The following is a 5,787-nucleotide window of genomic DNA, read 5'->3' on the forward strand; positions in this document are numbered from 1 at the left end:
TCCTGAATCAACTTGTTCAGAGATGTTATTGCCCACCTCTGGAGCAGGAGGGACTTGAACCCAGGATTCCCAGTCCAGGGATAGGGAGACTACCACTGCCCCACAAGAAGACCCTACTTTTTCTCTTTTTTATAACATATTTTTCTAACCAGTTTGTTCAGAGACATTATTACACACCTCTAGAGCAGCTGGGTTGAACGCGGTCTCCCAGGCCAGGGATGGGGACATTACCACTGTGCCACAAGAGGGCCCCTGAGCAGCCATAAGTTTTTTTTTTCTTTTTAACCTATTTTTCCAGTCAACCTGTTCAGAGATGCTATTACACACCACTGGAACAGGTGTGACTTGAACCCAGGCCTCCTGCTCTAGGGGCAGGGTCATTACCATAAGAGGGCTCCAACAGCCCTCCAACAATGGCCCAGTAGGGTGGGATACTAAGCCGAGGCTCTAGAAGGGCAGTTTGCTACCACCTCTCAAGGGCCAATTAGGGAATGGCATTAAACATTGGGCCCAGCCAGCAACTCCCAGGTCCCACAAGTGAGTCTGTTTCAAAAACAGGGGAGAGGGTGAAATAGGGATTGTGAGCCTTGAAGTAAGGGGGGGAGGAGATAGACTCGAGGGGTTCAGAAACACTGAGGGTGAAATAGGGATTGTGAGCATCGGAGTAAGGGGGGGAAGGAGATAGACTCGAGGGGTTCAGAAACACTGAGGGGAGCAGAGAGGCTATTTGCTCAGAGTGGAGAGGGGGAAATCATTTCCAAAGTTGGGAGTTGGGAGTCGGGGGTGGGGGGTGGGGGGTTGGGAGTTGGGGGTTGGGGGTTGGGGGGCTAAGAAATAAGATTGAAGTCAATGGAGGCATTTAAAAATGTCAGGGTTGGGGGAGACAAAAAGAGGGGGATTTCTTTTTATTTTGTGTGGAAATCTGGAACAGTGGGCAAAGAATGCTCAGAACATTTCAACACAGGGGACATGGGCAGTCTATTCGGCCCTTCCACCCAGCCTGTCCCTTCTATCAGATCATGGTTTCCTATCTCAAATAAAAACCGAAAGAACTGCGGACGGTGTAAATCAGGAACAAAAACAGAAATTGCTGGGAAAGCCCAGCAGCTGTGAAGAAGAAAAAAAAAATCAGAGTTAACATTTCGGGTCCTGGTGACCCTTCCCTTAGAACTCAGGGTTCTGAGTTTGTCCGGCAACTACTGATTTTGTTCCTGCTTCCTATCTGCATCTACTCAGGTTGGCTCCTCAATGACCAGGTCTCCCTCCCTATCACCTCAGATTTGAATGTTTCAATTCTCTCTCTCTCTGTCAGCCTGGATTGCTTCTCTGGGGTTTATCCGCTGACCCCAGCTCCTCACGTCTCCTGCCACCACCAAACCCCCCACCCCACCCCATCCCACACTCTTCCACCCAGCCTGAGCCAGAGAAACTCCGGTAGCAACCAACGGGGAGAGAAACAGCGTTTATGTCTTCAGCCCAGTTCAGAAGGGCACAGAGCTCGAAATGTAAGCTCCTGCTTCTCTCTCTCTAGCCTGCTGACTTTATCCAGCAATTTCTCTGTGCTAGTTTCAGATCCCCAGTCCCTCCAATGTTGTGTCTCCCAGCGAACACGAGGCAGTGTTAAACTTTATGCAATCACTTTGGTCAATGCCTGACACAAATAAACATTCCCGAAATTGGCCCCAGTAGGAGTCCCATTGGCCAGACCAGATAAGTGTGCTGAAGAAGGGTCTAGGTCAGCTTTCCTGCTTGGCCTGCTGTGTTCAGCCAGCTCTACACCTTGTTATCTCAGATAAGTGTGTTCCTAAAGGGCAATGGAGAACCAAGTGGATTTTTATGACATGCTAGTATCATAGTTGCTATTTCTGATTGTAGCTTTCCATTCCAGATTCTCTGCATTGAAATTCAGATATAATGCTTCTGCCAATTTTATTATTTTGTCCATCTTTAAATGTACCACTCATCCCATCACAGCTTTCCTGACACACTTGTATTATCTGCAAACTTTATAATGTTACTCCAAATGTCCAGATGTAGATTGTCTGTGTGTCTGACTATGACTTTCCACCAATGACCTGGGTTCCCTCGCGGATATTGCAAAACTACGTCTCTCGCTGTCTCTAATTTAAGTCGGAATACTTCCCAAGGCCCTGGGCCTCTCAGTTTCACCACCTTGAGTATGGAAGCTCGACCCCTTTTTCAGGTCAGGATTGCGAGAATGCCAAATCTCAATTCATACAGTGTTTGTTCTGCATACTCTTCTGGGGAGTTTGGGGGGTGGTGGTGTTTGCAGAAGAACAGGATTCCCATTTTCCGTATTGACCCGTTTTCCACGCACAGGAAGGCACGTGCATTTCAGTAGCGCCTTGGGTTAACCCCCCGGAGCACTGCCCACCCCAAGCCTTTTCTGGAATTAGCAGGCCGCTCCTGAAACGTCCGAGCCCTGGCAGGGTCTCCTTGTTTTGATGTGGCATTCAGGAACGCACAAAATTATCGAAAAGGAGAGCCGCTGTTGGAAATCGGTTGTGGGGGAGGGGGAGAGGGGGAGGGAGAGAGGGAGAGGGGGAGGGAGAGAGGGAGGGGGAGGGAGAGGGGGAGAGAGAGAGGGGAAGCGGGAGAGGGGGAGGGATTTCATTTGGAGGCTACTTGCTGGGACGGAAAGGAAAGGCTGGGCTCTGCAGCATTCGGCCGTCTCCTTTCATGGGACATCCTGTACTTCGTGGGCCGAAGGATCTCCCAGCGGGTGGGCACATGCTTGTAAATTCTGACTGCGCCACAGTGTCGCATGCTGTTTTAAAAAAAAAGTGCTTTGGGCAAAAACTGCATCTCATCACCCGAGCTCACACCAACTGCTCCATCCTTAACACCAGCCCCCTTCCCTTTATCACCTCTGCTCACATTTGTTCTGGTTCTTTGTATATAAATGTTCAGCTTAGAGTCTAGAGTGGTCCATAATTTGCAGAGGCAATTCCCTTCAAATTTGACCGACTCACATAAGACAACAGGTTTCATTTCATCGCAAGGAATCCAGCTTGCAGATTGATTTTCTTGCCAGCAATTTCAGGTGGCGTTATACTGGTTTAACCAATCCATCTAAGATAATAAGTTGCCGAAGAGCACACTATTAATATTGCTGCGCTGTGAGAATGTACAGCGTGTGTTAGAGGTTAACACATGGTTTGATTAGATCATTAGGATTATCGGGTCGGAGAGATTGCGATGTCTGGGTGCGTACGTTCTCGGAAGCAATCGAAAGGCTTGTGGGGGATTAATTGCAGCGAGCTCAAAGCTAATTTTTGAATTGTTGGCTCTTATCAATCTGTTAAGGTGTGATGGGTTTTGCGTCGTGCAATGTTTCTTTAGTTGTTTGGTGTCGCTGGGTGGTCAGAATCCTGGAACTCCCTCCCCAAACCACACTGCGGGTGTCTATACCACACTTGGTGTAGCAAGTTCGAGAAAGTACCAGCGAATTGAGGCCAGTCAAGGATGAGAAACGATTTCGGACTTTGGTAGCGGTGCCCACATCCCTGTGAAAACGTTTATTTTTAAAAATAAGTTGTGCAAACCTCGTGATGTGATAAATACTGCCGCTTATGGGACAGCTCTTGGAGATTTTATACCAGATGCAAGGGAGGGTTAATTGCACACAAGATTATGCCAGTTTTAAGCCTATTTTGTTTTAACCCCCTGCTCGAGCTGGCTGAGCCAGCGAAGCAAGTTAAAATGCAATATTTTATTTTCAAAGTAGATAAGCTGCAGCTCGCACAGATGAATGTTGAATACAAGTTAAACTGGGTCTGCTTTAAACGAAAAGTGGACATTTCTGACTCGGTAATGTTTTATTTTTAAAGTTTGTAGAGCCATTGATTAGACATAAACGCTTTCGGTTTTTAGAGATTAAAGGCTAAACCTATTCACTTGCCTTGAATACAAATCTATTAGACTTCGCGCTCAAAAAACCAGAAACAATTTTCTGTGCATCTTTAAAAGCAGATGTATGCATTGGAACAGAGTTACAATGGATCTAGGACCCTGGCCCGTTCTGTCGACATTTCTCTTTAGTTTATTCGTTCAAGGGATGAGGGCGTCTCTGGCCAGGCCCAGCATTTATTACCCATTCCTAATTGAACGTCAACCACACTGCCGTGGGCCTGGAGTCACATGTAGGCCCAGACCAGGTAAGGGTGGCAGATTTCCTTCTCTAAAGGACATTAGTGGGGTTTTCCTGACAGTCGGCGGTGGGGTTCACTGCGAGGGGCCGAAGCCAGAGATGTATCAGACTCGGTTTGAGTTAGAGATCACGGGCCCTGGAGATTCCGACATGTGCCTAGATGTGTTCACCTTTCTAATGATTTCACCGAGAGCGGGCCTGCTGGATTTGTCAAAGATCCGAGGGCTCACCTGCGAATAAATATTCCAGATTTTACAACCGGTGATGTGTAAAATTGCATTCCAAAAGAAATTGTTGAAAATAGCGCCGAAGAAATTCCACTTTCCTTCTTGCGGAGTTCCGCGCTGTGAGGTGCCTGGACAATGTGCTGATTTCACACATGCATTCTGTGACTGTGGGTGTAATATTTGCTTGTAATTCCTGTCGATGTTAATAAAATTCTGTTGATGTACCTCGGGGATCTGTCTGAACGTCTAGCCTGTGAGGAGGGGACTCTGAAATCCGAGGGGAGCTCCTGGGATCGTCTCGCAGTGGATTCCGAACTCTCAGTCCCACATCTAATCCTTGGGTCTACATCACTGGGGGAACATCCCTACCCCCTCCAATCTCTCTGGTGAGATCCCGAAATCCAAGAGCAAATGAATGGGCAGGATCATACAGCTGGCCCCTTGGAGAGAGAGAGAGAGAGATCTGTGTCTCGCAAACAGAAAAATGTCTGCTGGCTGTAGGGGGTAGGGAAGGGGATGGAGTGGGGGGCAATATGTGGAGATATAGGGGAAGAGAGAAAGGAGGATGAAACAGCAAGGCGGTAGGGGTGGTTGTTCTGCGTCTGCTTTAGATAGAGAGACTAATTCTAAATTTAGATTTTATTTTCACACCTCCTCAAATATAAAAATACAGGGGTACAGCAAAAAGTGTCTAATATCAGCACAAAAGGTGCCATCTGAGGTACAAGTACAGAGTCTTAAGACAAGGTCAAAAGAAAGAACAAAGTTAAACATTACAGCAATTCTTAGTATGAAGGAGAAAGTTAAAGAAATAAAAGAGTCCAACATTACAGTCATTTGAAAGTGCTTAGCCACACTGGGACCTCACTTCTTAAAACGGCTTGAGCTCCTCCAATTTTCTATATTTTCCATTTGCAGTTCGTTCCAGAAGTTTCCACATTGGGTTTACCACACTGTTGCTAGGGCAACTGTTGGTTGACCAAAGGGGAGTACCGATTGGGGCCTAACCACCGATCACAGAGGGCGCCCTGCCACTGAAAGCCAGAGCCGCCATCGACGTCGAACATGGTACCATCCCTCTTGGCTGGAACGACGCTCACTGCCAGCTCCCTAAAGACTGGCACACTCTGTGTGCCAACCCAAGGAGCAGAGTCTAGCCGCGGGAGGCCAGGCCCGCTCTCGCCCTGCCCGAGGATGCACAGACTCGCCAAAAGGCCACCACCATCCCTGCTTCTGGGGCCCACCCATCACCGCCTCACCATCACTGGCCCCAATCCATCACCGCCACACCATCACTGTTCCTGGGCCCACCCATCACCGCCACAACATCACCAACCCTGGGCCCACCCATCACCACCACACCATCACCGGATCTGGCCCCGTCCATCA

Source organism: Rhincodon typus, unplaced genomic scaffold (assembly GCF_021869965.1).
Source record: "Rhincodon typus isolate 14 unplaced genomic scaffold, sRhiTyp1.1 hic_rhity00003833, whole genome shotgun sequence".
NCBI lineage: Eukaryota > Metazoa > Chordata > Chondrichthyes > Orectolobiformes > Rhincodontidae > Rhincodon > Rhincodon typus.